Source organism: Sapajus apella, unplaced genomic scaffold (assembly GCF_009761245.1).
Source record: "Sapajus apella isolate SASKATOON/1434 unplaced genomic scaffold, GSC_monkey_1.0 scaffold9, whole genome shotgun sequence".
Classification (NCBI taxonomy): domain Eukaryota; kingdom Metazoa; phylum Chordata; class Mammalia; order Primates; family Cebidae; genus Sapajus; species Sapajus apella.
The window spans coordinates 33799091-33822135 of record NW_022436949.1 but is presented as its reverse complement, the minus strand read 5'-3'; the positions used below and the strand labels follow the sequence as shown (position 1 = coordinate 33822135).

The 23045-nt window shown below is 34.5% G+C and overlaps 1 long non-coding RNA gene across 2 annotated transcripts in view; it reads right to left on the bottom strand.

The window, feature by feature from the left end:
• Positions 1-257: 257 nt before the first annotated feature.
• LOC116551347 overlaps positions 258-23045 on the bottom strand; it is a 40856-nt gene continuing 18068 nt past the window's right edge. Inside the window, exons 2-4 of one of the 2 annotated variants that reach the window (XR_004268869.1) lie at positions 14155-14248; positions 6728-6811; positions 258-287 (exon numbers count right to left, since the gene is read on the bottom strand). This is a non-coding gene — a long non-coding RNA (uncharacterized LOC116551347). Of the gene's footprint in view, positions 288-6453; positions 6812-14154; positions 14249-23045 lie in introns of those variants that run through there. The other variant, XR_004268868.1, reaches the window with a different exon arrangement.

Sequence of the window (23045 nt, the reverse complement as noted above, 5' to 3'; positions counted from 1 at the left end):
TTTCCTCAGCCTCTGATAACCGCTCTTCTACTCTTGGATTTTATGAGTTTGATTTTGGAAGATGCCATATACAAGTAAAATCATGCAGCATTTGTCTTTCTCTGTCAGTCTTGTTTTACGTAGTGTAATGTTGTCCAGGCTCATCCATGCTGTTGCAAATGACAGAGTTTTCTTTCATATTAAAGCTGTATGGTATTCCATTATGTATGTCAGCCACATTTTATTTATTCATTCATTCATTGATGTTCAGTTGGTCTGATTCCACAATATGGCTATTGTGAATAATGCTGAAATAAACATGGAAGTGCATATGTTTCTTTGACATACTGATTTCAATTTCTATGGGTATATACACAAAAGTGATATTACTAGATCATCTGATAATCCTATTTTTAGTTTTTTGAGGAACTTCTATACTGTTTTCCATAATGCCCATGTTAATCTACATTCCTCCCAACAATGTACCAGAGTTTATTTTTCTCTACATCCTCACCAACACTTGTTATCGTTCATGTTTTTGGCAGTAGACGTTCTAACAAGTGAGAGGTGATGTCTCACTGTGATTTTGATTTGCATTTCCTTGATTATTAGAGATGTTGAACATTTTTTGATGTATCTGTTAGCCTTTAGTTTGTTTTCTTTTGCGAAAGGTTTGTTCAGGTTCTTTACCCATTTTTTAATCAATTATTATTATTATTTGTTTTGAGTTGTTTGTGTTACTTATAAATTTGGAATATTAGTATCTTATCAAATATATAGGCTGTACATATTTTCTCCAAATCAGTGGGTTATCTTTTCACTTATTTATTTATGTTTTCATTCATGATATTGAATTTTTTTCTTCAACTTTTATATTAAGTTCAGGGGCACAACGTGCACATGTGCAGGATGTGCAGGTTTGTTACACAGGTAAATGTGTGCCATGTTGGTTTGCTGCACGTATCATTCCATCACGTAGGTATTAAGCACAGCATTTATTAGCTATTCTTCCTGATGCTCCCTCCCCACACCCTCCATCTCTGACAGACCTCTATGTCCCCCATCTCTGACAGGCCCTAGTGTATATTGTTCCCCAACCTGTGTCCACGTGATTTGATAATTCAGCTCCCACTTACAGGTGAGACCGTGGAATGTTTGGTTTTCTGTTCCTACATTGCTGAAAATAATGGCTTCCAGCTCCATCCACATCCCTGCAAAGGACATGATCTTGTTCCTTTTTGTGGCTGCATAGTAATCCGTGGTATATATGTACCACATTTTCTTTATCTATTCTATGATTGATGAGCATTTAGGTTGGCTTCATGTCTTTGCTATTGTGAATAGTGCTGCAATGAACATTTGCGTGCATGTATCTTTTTTTTTTTTTTTTTTTTTTAAGACAGAGTCTTGTTCTGTTGCCTATGCTGGAGTGCAGTTGCACCATCTCTGCTCACTGCAACCTCCCCACCACAGGTTCAAGCAATTCTCTTGCCTCAGTCCCCCAAGCAGCTGGGATTACAGGCATCCACCACCACATCCAGATATTTTTTGTATTTTTTTTGTTTTGTTTTGTTTTGTTTTTAGTAGAGACAGGGTTTCACCGTGTTGGTCAGGTTGGTCTCAAACTCCTGACCTCAAGTGATCCACCTGCCTCAGCCTCCCAAAGTGCTGAGATTACAGGCCATGTGCCTGTATCTTTATTAATAGAATGATTCATATTCCTTTAGTTGTATACTCAGTAATGAGATTGCTGTATCAAATGGCATTTTGGCCTCTAGGTCTTTGAGGAATTGCCACAATGTCTTCCACAATGGTTGAGCTAATTTACACAGTCACCAACAGTGTAAAAGTGTTCCTTTTTCTCCACCACCTTACCAGCATCTGTAAGTCATTAATAATCATCGTTCTGAATGGAATGAGATGATATCTTATTGTGGATTTGATTTGCATTTCTCTAATGATACAGTGATGTTGAGCTTCTTTTCATATGTTTGTTGGCCATATATATGTCTTCTTTTGATAAGTGTCTGTTCATGTCCTTTGCCCACGTTTAATGGGGCTGTTTGTTTTGTAAAGTTGTTTATGTTCCCTGTAGACTCTGTATAATAGACTTTTGTCAGATGGGTAGATTGAGAAAATATTCTCCCAATCTGTAGGTTGTTTGCTCGCTCTGATGATAGGTTCTTTTTCTGTGCAGAAGCTCTTTAGTTTAATTAAATCTCATTTTTCAATTTTTGCTTTTGTTGTAATTGCCTTTGGCATTTTCTTGAAATCTTTGTCTGTGCCTATGTCCTGAATGGTATTGCCTAGATTTTCTTCTAGGGTTTTTATAGTTTTGAGTTTTACATTTAAGTCTTTAATCCGTCTTGAGTTAATTTTTATGTAAGGTATAAGGAAGGGACCAGTTTCAATCTTCTGTATATGGCTAGCTAGTTCTCCCAGCATGGTTTAGTTTATAGAGAATCCTTTCCTGATTGCTTGTTTTTGTCAGGTTTATCAAGGATCAGATGGTGATGGGTACAGGCTTATTTCTGAGATCTCTATTGTGTTGCATTGGTCTATGTGTTTGTTCTTGTACCAATACCATGCTTTCTTTTTTATGGTAGCCTTGTACTATAGTTTGAAGTTGGGTAGTGTGATGCCTCCAGCTTTGTTCTTTTTGCTTAGGATTGTATTCACTATTTGGTCTATTTTTTGGTTTCATATGAATTTTAAAATGTTTTTTTTAATTATGGTCTTTTTACTCTTTTAATTGCTTCTCTTTTTGTATAGAAGGATATTAGTTTGATGCAGAAGGATTCTAGTTAGGTTAATTGTATTTGTCTGTTTTTGCTTTTGTTGCCTGGGTTTTGGAGTCCTAGCCAGAAATCATTGCCTAAACCAATAGGATTGCATCAAACTACAATCCCTGAAAATAAAGTACAGAAAAACACATGTTCATCTCAACAGATGCAAAAAAGCATGTGACAAAATGTAACATTATCTTATGGTAAAATTTCTGAGCAAATTAGAAGTAGGACCATGCCTCAATCCACTAAAGGCCAAGTAATGACAAATCCAGAGGTAACACTATACTCAATGGTGAAACATTGAAAGCATCTCCTCTAAGATGAGAATCCAGAGAAGCAAGATGAGGATGCCCACTCAAGCCACTCTACCTAGAATACTGGATATTCTGGCTACAGCAATTAGGCAATAAATAAATAAATACAAAATATTTGAATAGGAAAGTATAAAACAAAAGTGTTTGTTGGCTGATGACATGTTATATGTATAGAAAGTCCTAAAGATTCTAACAATATATTGCTAGAACTAGTAGACAAATTCAGCAAAATTGCAAGACACAAAATCAATGTACACAGAAGATATATATATATATATATATATATATATATATGATGAATGAAATTCTGTTATTTGCAGTAACATGAATGGAACTGGAGGCCATTCATAACTTATATTAAGTGAAATAAGTCAGGCATGGAAAGAAAAATATCACATGTCCTCATATGAAGGAGCTAAATTGTTGATCCCATGGAGGTAGAGAGTAGGCTGATTGTTAAAAGAGACTGGCAGGAGGGGAATGAGGAGAGGCACAAACACGCATTTTGATAGAAGAAAAAAATTGTAGTGCTATATAGCACAGTAGGGTGACTGTTGTTAATAACAATATATTGTGATCAATAAAGCTGGAAGAGAAGATTTAAAATGTTCTCAACACAAAAATTGATAAATGTGAGGAATTTCTTAAATATTCTGCTTTTATCATTACACATTGTAAACATATATCAAAATATTACATTTACCCTGTAAATATGTACAATTATTATGTATCCAACTTGTAAAATTGGTAAGCATTATGATTTATCATTTTAACAAACTAAAAAGTATAAAATATGTCATAATTTGAAGCTTCTTTTTAGCTATATTTTGGAAAAGTTATTTATATGGATAGACAAATACCCATAAATATATTGTATATACATATATTCCCATATAAATATGTATTTGTAAATTCATACTTATATAAATACTTACATTTTGATATACATGAATAATATTCACTTCAATTTTAAAGCAGGTATATGCATTCCAATTTATGTGTATGATAAAAATTAATTTTATATGGGTAGAAATGGAAAGCACATCACTGCTTTTATTATAAATCTTTCTGCAAATAATCTATATATTTTGTGTATGGCCCTCTGCACCTAGATCTTTATAGCAGTTCCTAGAACTAAAATTGCTGATTACAGCATATTCACATTTTAAAATTTAATGACTTTTTAAAAATAGCTCTCTAAAATTGTTCAATTACTTTCCTTTTAGCAGTGCAGAAAACACATATTTCTCTTTAACGGTCATATACACTTTATTAATATTGAAACAACAGATAAATATATACAAATTGGGAGAATAAATTGTGCTTGTATTTTTATTCAATTAGGATTAATAATATTTTGTATATTTAGGTACCATTTCATTTTATATATGTATATATATAAATCTCTCTCTCTCTCTCTCTCTCTCTTTTTCTGTCTCTCTCTTGCTCTCTCTGTCTCTCTCAGAGAGATAGTTCCATGAAGCACACAGTCCCAGCCATGCCTCTCAAACTGCTGGCATGGGCTGCTGCTGCCATCCTTATCTTCTCTAGACTATTTGTATTTGTGCTTTTGTGTGAGAAAATCTTAAATGTTTTTATATTATATTGCTAATTTATGTAGATAAAGTTCATCTGTTTCTCTTTTCATATAACTTTTCTGATTATTCAGTTTATACATTTGGGGAGTTTTTTTGAGTGTTTGAATATGATTGAAGTTAGCACCTTTTTCATTAATATGGTTAAGATTTTTAATTGTATGAAGAATAATTAACATATGTCAATTCCCTCAAAATGTGTATTTAGACTCAGACACAAATGGATGCAAAATTATAAAACTTGAATGTAAAATAAATTCTTTATACCTTTCTATCATTATACACATTTTTAGATAGAATTTCAATTGTCAATGTAAATAACTTCTCCTAATTTTGATTATGTTCACATAGGAAAATGTTGAACTCATGTTCTTCATATCTTAAGAAAATTCACTCAGAGCCAAGTAAACTGTGTGTATTGAAATTATTACCACTTTCTGTATCAATTTCCAATTTCTTTGTGTGGATGGGGATGATTTGGGCAGATAGGACTTATATACTTTACAGACGAAGATTTCTCTAAGCCAGTTATGGTTTGGCTGTGTCCGCATCCAAATCTCATCTTGAATTATAGTTCCCATAATCCCCACATATTATGGGAGGGTCCTGGTGGGAGGTGACTGAGTTTTAGAAGAGGGGTTTTCCCATGCTGTTCATGTGATAATGAATAAGTCTCACAAAATCTGATGTTTTTTTAAAGAGAATTTCCCCAGCACACACTCTGTCTTCCCTGCTGCCATGTGCAATGCAACTTTCCTCCTCATTCACCTTCAGCCATGATTGTGAGGCCTCCTGAGCCATGTGGCACTGTGAGGCATTTAAACCTCTTTCCTTTATAAATTACCCAGTCTAGGGTATGTCTTTATTAGCAGTGTGAAAACAGACTAGTCCAGTAACTTTTAAAATTATAAGAAAAGTGTTCACATTTTTATAAAGTACAGTTAACTTGTGCTTATAAGTAGTGTCACATTATCCGTGAGTTTTAAGGCAATACATAACAGAAAAATTTTGGTTACCTTACTAAATACTAAATAATTTTACTTTTTACTATAAAATAAGTAACATCACTTAGAGATATACATTTCTTCACAGAATTAGTAACAGTATCTTAATTCTACAGATTATTTAACAGAGCTTAGAATTAGTGATAACAATAATGCTTCAACATCATTAGTATGTTAAGATGGATTGTTACTATTTTGGTTACTCTTTTCTATTGAACATTTATTTGCCTACCTATTGTGAAATTTCTACATCTAAGATCTATTTTTTCTATTGAAACATATAATGATATAATGAATATGAAAGAAAAAGTTAATTTATTGAACAGAATTATATGTCACATAAATATGCTACATAAATATTAATTATATTATGTTAATGTAATATAAATATTATATAATTTAACATATTATTATATAAAATATATAATATAAATATTATGTTATCATAGCCAATATATTCTATAGGCATATCTATGTATTAAAATAAAATTGTCAATGTAGGTTTTTTTTTTTTTTTTTTTTCTATAGAAATGTTTTATTAGGTCAAACTACTTACTATGAAAATGCTTTAAAATGCAACAGGAGGAGATGTAAAGACTCAAAGAAGTGTGTAATGACAATGGTTATCAGAACACACTAAAGAATCTACACTGCTTCCCCACTTTACCTAGAAAAGGAAGCTTCTAGGCTACCTCCTCCTCCTCAGCACACTCCTCAAACTCCTCTTCCTCAGCTGTGGCATCTTGATATTGCTGGTATTCTGACACAATGTAGGTCAATTGTGTCTTAGGTCTAGTCCTCTAGAAGTAGAGCATGAAATGGGGATTTTGATTCCAGTGTTTCATCAGGAATGTGCCCTTGAGAGAAAGGGAATGAGGGAAGTAGAAGAGGAAGAGTCGGGAAAAGCTAAGTAATGCAGTCCCTGCCTGAGATTACACCAAGTATTATCACACAGGATAACTTTATGGACAAAATTGCAACAAAGAGTCCCACCTTAAGGCAATCATTCATTGCCTTAATTCCCCTGAGGTAGGATAGAGACTGACACGTGTGGTGATTCCTGTTAGGTTAAGACAATTCTCTGGAGAAGGGGATAATTGTCAGCTGTTACCCTCCAAGACTCAAAACATCTGGGGAAGGAGAAACAGCCTGTACAGTAGACCTGGGTGGAGCACCAAAAGCAGCCACAACAAGTTACCTCTTTTGTCATTCAACTCTGTTTCTAACATTAAATTCATTTCATTCTGGCACTGCTTTTCCAAAATTCCGATTATCACAATGTCTGGGAAAACTTACAAGATGAGGAAGAGTGTGCTCAGTTGCAGCCCTTGCGCTGCAATTGTTATTTAGCTCCTTGTTGCTAGTCATTCTCTCTATCCATTTTGGACGCCTCTTAAAATCTAGATTCCCATTAGGTGTTTAGTACTTCTGTCTATCTAGGTGGTTTACAGAGTGGCTTCACCCAGACTTTCTTGAAAGGTTACCAGGACCCCATCAAGCTATTATTGCGGTACTTGCCTATTTGAAGTTAGAAATAGACACAAGAGGCTGGGTGTCGTGGCTCATGCCTATAATCCCAGCTCTTTGGGAGGCCGAGGTGAGTGGATCACCTGAGGTCAGGAGTTCAAGACCAGCCTGATCAACGTGGAGAAACACATAAATATACAAAACCCTAAAATACACAATTAGCCAGGCATGGTGGCATATGCCTATAATCCCAGCTACTCGGAAGGCAGGAGAATAGCTTAACCCAGGTTCAGTGATCTGAGATCGCATCATTGCACTCTAGCCTAGGCAACAAGAGTGAAACTCAGTCAGAAAAAAAAAAAAAAAGAAATAGACACAAAAATTCTGTGACAGATCACCTAAATTCAAACCAATTTCTTCTTCCTCCCCTAATGTTCCCCCTCATGATGCTCAGGGTCAATTACTTGTACCAGAACATTAAATCCTTTCTTCTCTTGTTGGCCTGTTATCATGAGGATCCTAAAATGGCTAGCTAGTGGCTACAGCATAAGGTTTAGTGGGACTCCTACTGCGCCCCATCCAGTGGAGGCACTTTTCATCTGGAAACTATGAAGGAGAGTCACAAGTTACTCAAGCAGGTCACTGGTAGTGTTATTGCATGGGGTCACTCCTACTTATACCTTTTGTTTCCTGGGCTCGTGTTTTCTACCATTATATAGGCATAGTACCATACAATGACATTGGATTAAGGTATGTATTCTATCTTAAAAGACAGAGTCTTTTTCCCCAAGATTGTCATCTCCTAGCTGGCTTCTCAGCTGTGTCTTCAAAATGCTATTTAATTGCTCTGTCAGAAAGAAACTTATAATGCAGCATATGGATGGGGCAAATTGATTCCATTGTCACGTGCTCACTACATATTCTTCGCTGGCAAGCAGCTTCTTTGGTGTGAGATGTTACATGGCACGCCATGTTGGAAGATTAAATAATCTAGAAGCCCTTGGATAATGCCTCTGTGGGCTCTGCAGGCAATAAAGGCCGCAAATTCATCCAAGAATATTTGACAATCTCAATCAACATGAAATATTGCTTGTTCAGTGTGAAAGGGATCTGATCTAATAAGCTTCCATCTAAGAGGCTGGTTGTTCTATTTGGTGAGGGTATCATATTGGGAACTCAGTTTTGGTCTCCACTGTTGGCAGGTCATTTATTCTGTAGCTTAAGTAGTCAGCACTTAGTTTGGAGAACCCTGTGCTATGGGTTAGCTTAGAACATAGACTGGCAGAAATGTATTGGCTGGATAATCAGTTCTCTACTTACTTGTTTAGTGATGCTTCTTTTGGGTACTGATTTGTGATACAAAGATCTTCATACCTGGTTCCTGTGTCCATAGGTACATCCACATGCCTCTTCCCCAGGTCTCCTTGTCATCAGTATTGCAGTATCACTTTTTCCAATAATCTGACCCACCAAACTAAGCCAATCCCTATTGCCTAATAGTGTGTACCATTTCTTAGGCTTTTCTCTCTCCACTTAACCCATCCTAGTCTGCATATTGAGAGAATTTCCTTCACTGCTCTCATTCAGGGCCATTTTTAAGAAGAGTTATTGTAAAAAAACAAAAACAGCCAATATGTAGCTAATACTGGCATAACAAGCTGACCCCTTTATGAACCAAGTTCAGGTGTTTTCTTCCTTCATCAGCTCCTCATAGAGAGGCCATGGGACCATAGCTATCCATTGAGGAAGAGGCACTGGTGTAGCATTAGAAGGTGACATGAGGTTTAGGGCCCATGTTTATGCAGCTTACTTGTCCTCTCTGGGTATGCTTGAGCTCACTTCCATTTTGGGGTGGATTGCTGCACACCCACATTTATGACTGTGGATCTGCCAGTATCTACCTCATAATGAAAAGTTTAGGACATATGACCACTTGCTGTCCCATGGCCAGAAGCTCTTTCCAGTAGGTCACAGGAGTATGCCAAGAGTCGATGTGGAAATATTTTCTAGTTTTCTGCTGCAGATGGCCTTTCTGTATTCCAGAGCCCTTGCATTTGTGCACACTATGACTGTTTTACCAGTATCTGTCAATCTTAGCAAACACTTGGTATTCTACATGACATATTTTTCTACCACAGATGGCTCAAGTGCCATGGGATCTTATAGAACCCAAACAGTGGATCCTTTTATATCACAATTTAGAGTTGTTAACAAACCCTTCTCCTATTGTAGGCCTCATTCAAATCTAGCAGCCTTACACAACAACAAATGGGTTATAGCAGTATTCCACAATAAGAAACATGCTGGTATCAAAACCGAAAGTGCCTTCCAATTTTTGTTTTTATTTTCTTAGCTTTCAGAAGCATAAGACACAGTGACTTGCCTTTCAGTTTGGAGTGTAATATCCTAGCATGTCCTAGACAATTGGACCCTAGAACTTTACTGATGTAGCAAGCCCCTAAGTTGTTATAACGGTTACCTTGCATGCTCTAGAGCACATATGTGTTACCAAGGCATTCAGAACATTTGCCATTTCTCACTCATCAAACACAATATTATGTTATCAATATGGGTAGACGAATGTGATGTTCTTCAAAATGTCTAGAACATCTGAATTCCTTCGGAATATATTAGAAAATAGGGCAGAGGAGTTACATAGCACTAGAAAAAGAGAATGAGTATATATTAAGTAAATGGGAATTGCTTCTAATATTTCTCCAATCCATAAAGAAAAGAATACATTCACCAGCTCAAGAGTCACAAGTAATGTTATCCCATATGGTAAAGAATACTACTACTGGCATGGCAACTACAATTAGGGATACTAATTGGTTAAATTTGTGGTAATCCTGGCCTCTGCCATTATCCATGTGATTTCTCCCCACAACCCAGAGGCCAGACTCTTGAATTAAGTAGAAATATCACAGTCACAAATTACATCTTTCAAGTTTTAGAGGGCGGCAATAATTTCTGCCACTTTTGCTGGGAGGCAATATTGCTTTGGATTTTCTTGACTAAAGATGAAGGAATTTGAGTAATTTTAGGGCTTCTGATTCACCTTTCCTCTGATAACTAGCCCAGGTCAAGGAAACTGAGTTGAATTGCTCTGTCAACTGATAAGTATGTTTATTACAAATTTATACTTTAGAACCAGTGACATTATCACTGGCCATGTTTTTGAAACCTAGGCCTGGTCCAGGACATAGTTATTTCGTACCAGTGTAAATTTACTCACTGTGTCCATACAGCCCTTGAAAGATTTGGATATCCCAGTTTACCTCTTGTATGGTTAAGTAGGCAAATAATAGTAGGTCTCTTAAGAGAAAAACCAAGGGAATCACTACTTTGTAGATTTTCTGGAATATGAGTGTCTTTCTGCATAATCACCTGTGTTCTCTTCCAGTCACAGTTTCTGTCTGATAACGTGATCAGGTTTGGAAATTAAGCAAGTGATTATGACTTTCCATAATATTTGGGTGGGTGCTCTCAGCCTTTTGTTCATATATTACTGAATTTATATGCACACATATTCAGTATGTTATGTAATGCCTGTCTTGCCCTGAGTCATTTCTAAGTTCCTGTAGTAATCTTCCATCCATAACATTTTTACCTTTCTGACCAATCAATTAAAGCAGTATTTTATATGAAATTTAAGTGATAATGTCTTTACTAATAGAGGCCTAGTTCTCTAATAACGTTTCCTACCATCACTCTAGACTTACAGAAGTCAGTCCTAACTGATTTTTTTTCAATACTACATTCTGTACTGCATTGTTAAATAGAGTAGCCTCCTAGCTGCTTTGAGGAATGTGGTCATCTTATAATTTTTTACTGTCTTCTATAGTAAGCCCAATCTACCCCACTCAATTCTTTAATCTTTTGGATTATTTCCTCTGAGTTCATGATGGAAGTTCTTACATCTCCACTTCATTTAATTTGGAATGTTGCCTTTTTAAACCTCTAGAGCAATTCCATCAGTTTATTGGTTATTATAACTAATAAATATTAATATTTAGAGGTGTGGAAGTCATTTTGTGTATAATGCCTCTTTTCCCTTAGCACGCCTCCCACTTTCTCAGTCTGGTAATGGATCTGCTGGACAGAAGAGGAATTTGGGACAGATCCTAAAGAAGGAAAGCGTTGTCTTGTTAAAAAGCTGTTTTCTTTGTGTTATCACTATATTTGTCAAACAAAGAATGTCTCTATTTTTCAACCAGGGATAATGATCCACTTCCAAAAATCCAGAATTTAAGAGGAATATGAGAATTCAAGGTTCTTAAGTGCAAATGCACAGACATCCCCAACCTAAATCTCAAAGTTCCAATCTCCTTAACAGGACCTGACTTTGCATCTGGACCTAAAGTTACCTTTCTCTGCTGTCTGCTATTCTTACAATGAAGTCCAGTCTATTGTCTTCAACTCTGATTTCCAGTCATAGAAATTGATTCTCCTTGATATTACCAAAGAAGCCATCTGATGCACACACTTTGGTTTAAATTGATTAGTGAATTTGAGCCTATATTGTAGCTTGAGATATAAATGATGCTTAGTTACTGGCACCTGATTTCACAGTCACATGTACTAGATTCGTCTTCATATTCTGATAGGGGAGATATGTAACAGTACTCTACAGATCAGAGGAGAAATGCAATTGGAGAAATACATATTTAGCACAATAATAGTAATGTAGGTCATTTTTATTGGGGTAGTGAATCGTTTTAGAAATAACTCAGGAATAATTTTCTGGAAAGTTGATGCTTGAGCTTTATGTTATTGAAACATAAACTAAGATCCTCTAGTAGTACACACACACACACACACACACACACACACACACACACACATATAAAATAATGTGTCCTTAAAGGACTTTAATCTGGGTAAAGAGATTATCTAATTTGTTGTCTAGATGAGAATAGTTAGGTGGTTATTACAATAGTTCAGCCAAAATTGATGAGCTTCTTAACTAAAGGAAGCCTAGAGACAATGAAAGTCTGGTTTATAAGAATGACTCTTGAGTTCCTAGCTGAGTGCCTAGGAGGGTAGTGGAGTTGATGTCTGAAATGGCAAATGTAAGAAAAAAAATGTTGAATATGTAGTTCCTGTTATATATTCTGAGTTTCAAATGCCAGTGAGAATCTGAGGTGAATATTGCAAAACATTTGTTTTAAATGTGTGGCAATCAATCAGACTCTATTAGAACATTACTAAACATTGTAAACTAAAGGTGTAGAAGAGGGTAAAGGACAGGATGATAGAAAATGCCCAAGTTTGAGGATTAAGAAGAAAAGGGTTTAGCTGTGACCATACTTACATTTTATGTGAACTAAATGTGTAATAAAGCAAAGTGAAAGGCTTTTCCCTCCTCTCATTTTCTTTTAAACTTAGCTGAGTCCTTCCATGCACTATCAGACATAAATCAAAGAACTGAGCTCTTAGACAATATTGTACTTCTGATAAACTTTCAGAAAGAAAAGCAAATGAAAGCTGTCTAGAATACTCAATTATTAGCTGAATTAACAAAGGCAACTATCACCGAAAAAGGTGTCATGAGCTAAAGAGTATTCAGAACAACTACTTTAACCTTTACACAATGGGTCATATTATTTCATTTTATTTTTCAGAAACAAAAAAGTATAACTATTATATAAAATAGAAAGTAATTTTTCTAAATGAGATGTAATTTTCAAAACATCTTTTCATAAGATAGGAATAGCAACCTTTAATTATGATTGGGATTCGTACAGAAATACGGGTACACCAATTTAATCAAAGGCAGATGTTCCACTTGCAGCTCTTTTCCAAAATGAGGAAAGACAGCAATAGTAACTTAGTAACAAAAATAATAGGAAGTGTAATATCTTACTAACATTCATTTTACTAAGATGCAGACCTTGCCATGGGTATGTCTTTTGTTTAAACTAGGCCTAATTATGATAATAGTTTGCTAATTTTGCTTTACTTGAAGTCACTCCAAAAGCTTAAATTCTTGCAAAATGTTGCTATTCATTTTTCATCTCTTCTTCCTTCGCCACTCATAATAATGTTTTGTCACTTTGTTTTAAATATCCTAGATGGTTCTGAGAAATAAATTAGGCAGACATCCCACACAGATTAGGTTATCATCAATTCCAGATATTCCTGGGCCTCAATTTCTTGTTTGAATGTTATATTTTGTCCTTGTCTTTCATTCTTCATAGTCTGAATTCACTCTCTAAAGCCAGTTAAAAAATCACAGAAAGTTCTTTGAGTTGTTTTGCTAAATTTTTCTATCATTTAGCTCTAAAAGAAATATAATGTTTAGAACAAAGTCCCTTGAAAAAATATTAAAAGACCCACTTATTTTTATCCGAATCTGTTTCTCCCCCTCTAGTTCTTGCTACCTATCTTTTAATCACCTCACTGTTCATTTGCAACAAATGGTGAAAAGAGAAATTAATGAAAGCAAATTTAATTTAAAAATTACATAACAATTCAAATGAGGGAATAAAATGTCCTAACTCTGGCCCTGTTTTAGGCTTTTAAAAAAGTAGCTGGAAAGCTGAGTACAAATTCATCCATCATACAAAAGAATAGGGAACACAAAGCCTTTAGTGTATTTGCTGAATAACATAAAAAGTTATGAAAAACTGTTATGTTTTAAAAGCATAAAAGAGTAAATTAGAAGAATTAGAATAAGCTATATTTAGTTTTAATTACATATAACAAAATAATTTTAACAGCTTGATAATAGGAAGAATTGACAAAATTTTGATATTTATTGGTAGAAGAGTATTCAGAGATTTAAGAGCACTTTTTGTTATTAACACAAAAGTTGAATACATTAAGAAATTCATGCCTATATGGTGATGGCAATAGGCTGTGTTGAGTATATAATTTGTCAGCAACCAGCAAAGCTTTTAAAATTCAACAGGTTTTGAAAGTAAATATACTAATGAATATTTATGCTTTGAATAAATTATTTATATTGCTTAATCTGCAACATATTTGTTGGAAAAAAACTTACCAATCTATTTTCTCTTTTCTTTTGTCCACACTTTTTCTTGCCAGCAAGCAACCAAATAGGCCACACTTCAAAGGGAGGTGTTGGTAACATTGCTCTGGAATGGGTTATATAGAGAATTATGGTCATAGATAATCTTGAAGATATAACTAAATGTTCAAGTGTAACTACTAGAAAAACCATAGAAAGCAGTAGCTTCACAAAGTGGAGTTCTACCAAACCCTTACTAGTTTATTTTAATGCAAATATTAATACTAAGACTTAATTTAAAAATAAAAAACAAAAGGAATAAATGCTAAATCATATGGTTTAAACTATTCAAAAACATGTTTGATGGGAATTCTCCTGGCCAAATTGGGATTTATAGGCACCAAGTAATCAGACAAAGAATGACATGTTTACATTATATCTGGGTGAATAGCCAAGGGAAAAATTTTTGATATTTTCTAAAACATAAATATTTTATTATGAATGAATATATAAAATATTTTATTTGAAATATGAAATTTTATACACAATGATATACTTTATTTGAAATAGTTTTAATCATGACAAGTAGATCAAATGTATATTAAAAAAATATTTTCAAGGTTTTAGCAAGCAATGTAGTGTTTTTCCTTAAATGAGCACTTAAGTTATTCTTTTTATTTGATTCATTTAAAAAACACTATTTTGCATAATTTCCTATAGAAAATTTGAGAAACATAAAATGGGTCAAAAATGTATTCTGTTAATTAAATACATGTCAAGCTTACTATGTTATTCATTCTAAAAGTTTGAATGTAAATAAAATACTTTTTATTAATGGAAAAATATGATTACTATTCAAAAAATATATTGATTTTACACAATCTATTTGGTTTATTTCAACACTCATTAATGTATTTTATTATTTATAATTATTATTTAAACAGGTACTGCTTTATTTTTTTCTCCTATATGCACACTGAAAGCCAGTGTCACATTTGACACCTAGCTGTGAAGGATATTTAATATCCATAATCAGGTATGCCAGGAAAATTTTCCTAGCCAGGTGGCCAACAATTGTGGTAGACTCATCTCCTTCAATTTATGATTTAAAAAATATGCTAGCACACGTTTCTTTGTGATTGTTATATGTGTACACTGATTGTAATTAGTGCAGTAAATTTTTATATATTAGCCATTTGCCATGTCATTTAATGATTATCAAATGCCTATAGTTTTAAAAATTAAATATAAAGTGTAATGTTTCTTTCATTATACTATTTGAAAAGTAATTTCTCTGGCACCATTTGAATTTAAATAGAAATACAACCAATAATTATATAATACATTTTAAAGAATTTATAAAGATAATTTACACTAAAAGCTTTTTTAATGTTTAGAACTCAATATTCCTCTACTTTAAAAGAAAACCATGTTGTTACAAAATGTAGGATACAGAATTAAACATTTAAAAGCAACATAAGTCTACTAGTAATAAAAAACACAGGTAGCATTCAGTATCATGTATTTATAGGTAAAAATTACCATAATCTGGGCAAAAAATTTTTAACTGAAAATAAATTAAATTATTCAAGTTAAAAGCAACAATCTGCTAAACTATTTAAATTTTTTTATTGTGAAACACCACCATTTATTTATCAAATTACCCCGTACTTGATTAAAGCATTTGCAATTCTTTGCTACAGTGAGTAACATTAAAATGAGAAGATCCTTAGCATTAGGACTTTTTCCACATTTAAGTATTTTTTCTTTTACCATATGTCATTAAAATTGTTCATATAAAAATATGCCAAGTTCATCTTTTGTGTATTTGTACTGTATTGATATTCCTATTTTAATGCCTGTACGTGACCATGAGCCTTTACCTAAACAGTATCCAACATTGTGTATTATAGGCTTTGTTTGTTTGTTTTAATATCTGGTACTTTAGTAGAATAAAAGTCTATCTTTATAGTTTATTTTACTTTATTTGAATAATTATATTTAAAGTTGTTTTCGTACATTCTTCTTTAGGTATATCTTATTAATATAATGTCTATATTTTGTTATAGGAATGTTCATTGTTTTGCTGATTTGCAAAATTATTTCCTACCAAGGTAACATACTTTTTAATTTGTGATGCAAGCAAGTATTTCTCAATCTGTCTTGAAATTTAATTTATCATTCTTGGGTGCTATTTGCCATTGGAGCAATGCTTACAAAAAAAAGTAACGAATTATTGTTCTCTTATCATTTCAATGTTTTATATTTAAAATTTAAGTAATTCACAAACTTGATGTTTATTATCATATAATTGTTGGTCCTGTTTTACTCAGGTTTAGAGTCATTCCTGGAATTGATAAGCTCTGTAATTTCTGTAACATAATGTCACACAATTTTCCATCTCTCATTTTCATATGTCATACTTTAGAAATCTCTCTCTATAATACAGAAATAAATTATTCAAGAAGTTTGAAGCCACTGAGTTGTATATATATCCTGTTTCATAATTTTACATCATATTTCATGCACGCTAACTTTGCATAATATAGAGCACAAAAAGAAAGCAAAAAAGAAAAAAGGTAGGTTATATTACATGCAATGGTTTTAGATAAAGAGTGGTTGGAAGCAGGCAGATATCCATTTCTGGAGAACATGATTGAGACTCTTGGTCAAAGTCTCAATAGTTAAAGGTGTGTAAGTAGATAAATCTATGAAAGATCAGTGTTAATATCTTAAACTTATTTGTAATGCTGATCTAACACTGAATTTGTTGGAATGATAGCTTTTCAGATCACTGTGTAAAGATTCACTTCCATGGCATGAAACAACTGTCAAACTAAATATATGTTCTAATCTTTTAAAACCATTTAAGTATCATAAAATATTGTTTTAAATAAGTTTACATATGTAGCAATATCTAACTCAGTAATAGCATTAATGTATTGTTCTGATTATTATAAATATAATAAGAAAACTAATTCATGAAGTGCTTGCTGTGCCTATGCCCTGGATGGTTTTGCCTAGGTTTTCTTCTAGGGTTTTTGTGCTGTTAGGTCTTATATTTAAGTCCTTAATCCATCTGGTGTTAATTTTATTGTAAGGTGTCAGGAAGGGGTCCAGTTTCTGCTTTCTGCACTTTGCTAGCCAGTTTTCCCAACACCATTTATTAAACGGGGATCCTTTCCCCATTGCTTGTTTTTGTCAGGTTGGTCAAAAATTAGATGGCTATAGATGTGCAGTGTTGCTCCGGAGGCCTCTGTTCTGTTCCATTGGTCTATGTCTCTGTTTTGGTACCAGTACCATGCTCTTTTGATTACTGCTGCCTTGTGGTATAGCTTGAAGTCTGGCAGCATGATGCCACCAGCTTTGTTCTTTTTGCTTAGGATTATCTTGGGCATGTGGGCTATTTTTTGGTTCCATATGAAGTTTAAAGTGTTTTTTTTCCAGTTCTGCGAAGAAGATCATCGGTAGTTTGATGGAGATAGCATTAAATCTATAAATTACTTCAGGGAGTATGGCCATTTTCATGATATTGATTCTTCCTAACCATGAGCATGGAATGTTTTTCCATCTGTGTGAGTCTTCTCTTATTTCCTCGAGCAGTAGAAAACTGATGCTGGAGAGGATGTGGAGAAACGGGAGCACTTTTACACTGTTGATGGGAGTGTAGATTAGTCCAACCATTGTGAAAGACAATGTGGCAATTCCTCAAGGACCTAGAAATAGAAATTCCATTTGACCCAGCAATCCCATTACTGGGTATATACCCAGAGGACTAAAATTGTTGTATTATAAAGACACATACACATGCATGTTCATCATGGCATTGTTTACATTAGTAAAGACCTGGAACCAACGCAAATGCCCATCAGTGATAGACTGGAGAAAGACAATGTGGCACAGGTACGCCATGGTATATTATGCAGCCATAAAATATGATGCATTCATGTCCTTTGTAGGGACATGAATGAACCTGGAAACTATCATTCTCAGCAAACTGACACAAGAACAGAAAATCAAACACTGCATGTTCTCATTCATAGGCAGGTGTTTAACAATGAGAACACATGAACACAGGGGAGTACCACACACTGGGGTCCATTGGTGGTGGCTAGGGGTTGGATAGTGTGAGGGAGGGTGGGAAGGGATAATGTATGGAAAAATGTCAGGTATAGGTGATGAGGAGATGGAGGCAGCAAACCACCTTGCCATGAATGTACTTAGACAACAATCTTGCATGATCTGCACATGTACACCAGAATCTAAAGTACAATGAAAAAAAAAAAGAAAACTAATTCATATTTTAAAATCCCTGATTTTCTATGGAAATGTTATTTTAAAAAATCCCTCAAGCTCACTGCATTTCTGGTTGCCTTTTCTCTGTAACTTAGTAACATCTGCCAGTAGACAATTCCCCAGGGAAGACACACATCTTCCCAAATCCAGAGTCACTCATCCAGGTAACAGATGCAGATGGCAGTGTCCTTTAAAGTGGGATGGAATTTCATTGGCTGTTGCAGACTTTTCCATGGCCCCATTCCCTGAGAACAGAGCTATCATTTAAATGTGCATCGGCCTGCCTCAAAGGATGCCCTGGCAGCATTATTGACTCCCCACTCCTAGGGCCTACATCCCCAGCAGGAGCCAGCAGCTCTCTTGTTCCCTGTTTTAGTGATTCCATCTGCAGAGGTATTGGAATTGGGATCCATAATTAAACACATACATATATAATAAGCATTTACAACTATTCTCATTCTGTGGGATTATTATGTCTGGAAGAATGATTGTCTGACCATCACTCAACTACAAAGTGGCCAAGAGCCTGAGATAAAAAATTGAAGCTGTTGTTTAATTAATTTCACCTGGACGACCTCATAGAGTTATTACCAAAGGAAAGAAAACAATTCTACACTACCTTTCTGACATTCAGGGGCACTCATCTGAAATTTATTTTTGTTGGTACACTAACCTTGTCAAATATTCTATCACCTGTCTTTGAAATAAACCTATCTAATATAATGTGGTATGGCTCTTTCTCTTTTCTCTTAAGATAAACAAAATAATTTATTACATTACCTTTATATTACTGCTATGCAGCTTTCCTAATCCATTTTTGAATCCTCTTGTTGTGTTCCCTTTGCTTCCTCCTCCTTATTAGCTTTTTCTCATTAATTGGCAGGCAATGTGTGGTAAATGCTAAAAGTATCAGTTTTCTCCAAGCTCTAAGAAGAGACCTCTTCATCCAAGAACATAAATATATACAACATAGTGCCACTTGGTGTTTTTAGCTTCCTATTTAGTTGCTCCCCAACTTTGTTTTTTAGCCTGTAAAGATTAAGACTTAACCCACACTTCTAAAGTTCTATTTGGAGAAGTTTCTAAAGAAAAGTGACAACTATTTTCTTCCATAGTGCTAACAGTGAATCTCCACAATGTCTTAACAGTTAGTGGGGTTTGTAGATGAAACAAGAAGTCTGCTTTTTAGGTCTGACTGTAGGCAATGACAAAGCCCTCACCTGCCGAGCCTCACAGGGAAAAGTCACCCTCCATTCAACAGACCCGGCACACAGCCTGTGAACTGTGGTTTCTGAAAGGAGCTGCCGTGCAGGACTCAGGCTCCCAGGCCAGTCATTATTGTTTGCATTCCTAGACCTATCACCATCCTTCTCAGGTCTCTTCATCTTTTAAGAAAGCTGGAGTAGCTGGATACCAAGGAGATAGGAAACCTTAGAAATTACAAGGTATTGAAGACTTGGGATGAGGAGAGAGCCAATTGAAAATCAAAGTCCAATCTGAGTTAAAGGTACAGAAAACAGGGTGGGCATAGGCTATATGCAGAACAAGAAAGAGATCAGCATGACAGGAACTTGGCTTGCTGGAAAATTTAAAGACAATTGAATAAGATAAATGCAAATTGAATTTCAATTTTACCACTCTTTAGGTATGAGACCTTGAATTAGATAAAACAGCTTATTTACTGAACATCAAATAGAAATTCTTGGTAAAAAGTTAAAGATGTCTTTTAAGAATCTAAAATAATGTGTATTCCAGGCATTACAGATAAATGTTAGCTATGATTAGCGTTATTGAATTCTTACCATGTCACACTACACATTAAAAGGTATATAAAGATGAAAAAGACATTGTTTGTACTTTGAGTTGCTCACAGTCTACTGGAGAAATATTGTAATATTTATTCTGCCATAGAATTTAGTCTCCTCTCTCAGCTTCTATGCTAAGCATAATGAACAGAAGTAATTGACCCTTATGCCAAAATCATTTCGCTCATATGAAATCGTGTGATGTAGCTCATGGAAGCTGAAGTAAAAGAGTCAATGCTATGCTATAATTAATATATTAACAGAAACATTTCTCCAGTAGGTTGGAAGCAACTCAAAATGCAAGATGCAGATCATGTTGATCCAACTGCATACCATATTATTGATAGTTGAGTACTCAGTGATAAGACACTAACATGATTGTAAGATTTTTCAGCCTGGAAAGAAAAAGACTAAGATAATATCACTGATGTTTACAAAATGTGAGAATGACAGAAGAAGGGATGGAAGGAAGGAAAGAAGGAAGGAGAAAGGAAGGAAAGGGAAGGGAGGGAGAGAGAGAAAGTAAGCAAGAAAGAAAGAGAAAGGAAGAAGAGAGAATGGAAGAGGGAGGGAGGGAGAAAAGAGGAAGGGAGAAAAGAAAGAAAATGAGACAAAGAATAAAAAGAAAGGAAAGAGAAGAGGGGAAGGCAGGAGGAAGAGAGGGAGGGAGGAAGATAGAGAGAAAACTAAAGAAAGAAAAAGAAAGGTGGCAAGCAAGGAAGGGAGAAATTAAGGGCACAGAAAGCACAAAATTTCTACAAAAATTTTATACCAGTAGAATTTCGTATTTATTCATAATATAGCTCAGAAGACAGCTGTTCCATGAAATCTGCTTTCCTAGCTCCCATTATTTTCTTCCTTTACCCCCACTAGATTAAGTTCCCATGTTTTTAATAAAAAAGGAGCGGAACAAATTTTTTTCTTCTTATATCTACCATAGTGGTGTTAGGCAAGCTTTCTAGGATTTCATAGGGCTACTCACTTCTTTTTCCAATCTCACATACATTGCCTGACACATTGCATGAGCCAAATAGCATCCACAGAGAAAAAAGAGGCTTGAATGTGTGAGCAATCTTTAAAAATCCTTAAAATTCTTAAAATCACAGCAAGTTTAGAAAAACTACACACTTTTCATTAAGTAAATACTCCAGATTAAAAGCACTAAATAAATTAAGGGACATGAAGCTATTCTGATATAATGATGAGTATTACTGCTAATGTTAGAAATATCAATGTAATGGTTTTATGTATTTAGAAGAGTAATGATAGCTTAGTATAAATATCTCAAGATGTTACAAGTCAGAAGCCAAATAGAAAAAAGGTAGTCTAATTAAGCATGGCATTTCTTGAAGATTTTATAAGATTTGATAAGTAATAAAAGATGAGATACTTGACAATATAATTTGCATTGTGGTATTACGCTATAATTAGTTTACCAGCAGAATACATAGTTCAGAGTTTCCAGAACATGAAGGTCTTTTTTAAAAAACTGTAATCTGATTTTAGTACCGGATTAAATCGCCCAGAAAAACAAGAATCTCACTCATTGTATGCCATTGCTCCTGTTATTTTCATTATGATGTCTACCTTATAGTAACGAATGGGCTCCAACCCAAATGTATTGTAAGTGGTTAAATGGCAGTGTGTCCTCTCTTCCAGGTACTTCCAGAGGCTGAGTCACCACTTACTTTCTGTCTGGGGTCGTAATCCTTTTTCTTATAGGAAATGTATCTATGGTTGCAGCTGCTGACCAACCACTGCTGACAGTGATTTTTGCTTCCTAATAGCGAGGTAGCTATGCCCCCTTTTGAACAATTTTTCAGCTTGGCATTTAGCCTAGAAAGGAACACTATTTTCCTAGATGTTCTTGACCTCCAAAGTCAGATGACCTTCTTCAGATCTTCTCTGATCCCACTTATGTATCCGTTCTCTTGCCTTTATTCAGATTTCTCACTCACAGAAATTGAAGTACTCTCACATATGGGCTTTACTCTTGAACTTTTCTCATTCTAAGAGATTCCTAAATTTACCTTGCTGATAGATCTTCCATTACCCCCAGTTTTATCTCCTTCTCATCTCAAAACCCCAACTTATTTCAAAACCTACATGCTTCTCAAATTTCCACTTAACCACTAATTGAATACTAAACCTAACATTATGGGTGATATAAAGGTGAATAAAACACAATCCCCTCCCTAGGAAGCTCATGGTCTGACATGGAAAAGTGACAGACATACATTATTAAAAAAATAAAACTGGTAAAATCATATTTAGAGATAAGCATCAGATTTAATGGTGTACATGAAATGACCCCTATTTCAGTATAGCACTTAAAAAGGTACAAAGAAGGACTTTCTGACTTAGGTATAATTTGAAGGAGAAAGATGGTATTACAGGGGAAAGAGCAATATTAGCAAAGGCAATAAGGCCATTAATAGTGTTCGTGCTCTGTGAAAGTGTGAAGAGTGAGGCAAGCCCCTTAACACTGAAAATAATCTTTGTCGTCTTAAAGACTTTAGCCTAATTAGCCTAATTCCATAAGAAAAAGGGATATATCAGAGGGTTTTGAAACAAAGAAATGCCATGATTAAATTTTACAGCTTAAACAAATTACTCTGATAAAAGTGTGGAAGAATGAATGAAGATAGAAAATGTTGATGAGGTTGAACCCTTACCTTATAGAAACTCAAAAGGAGTCAAAGAAATAAACATAAGAGCTAAAACTATAAAGCTCAAAAGAAAATAGGGGAAAAACTTTATGGCATTGGATTTAGTAGTGCTTTCTTGGATTTAATACCAGAACAGGCAGCAACAAGAAGAAAA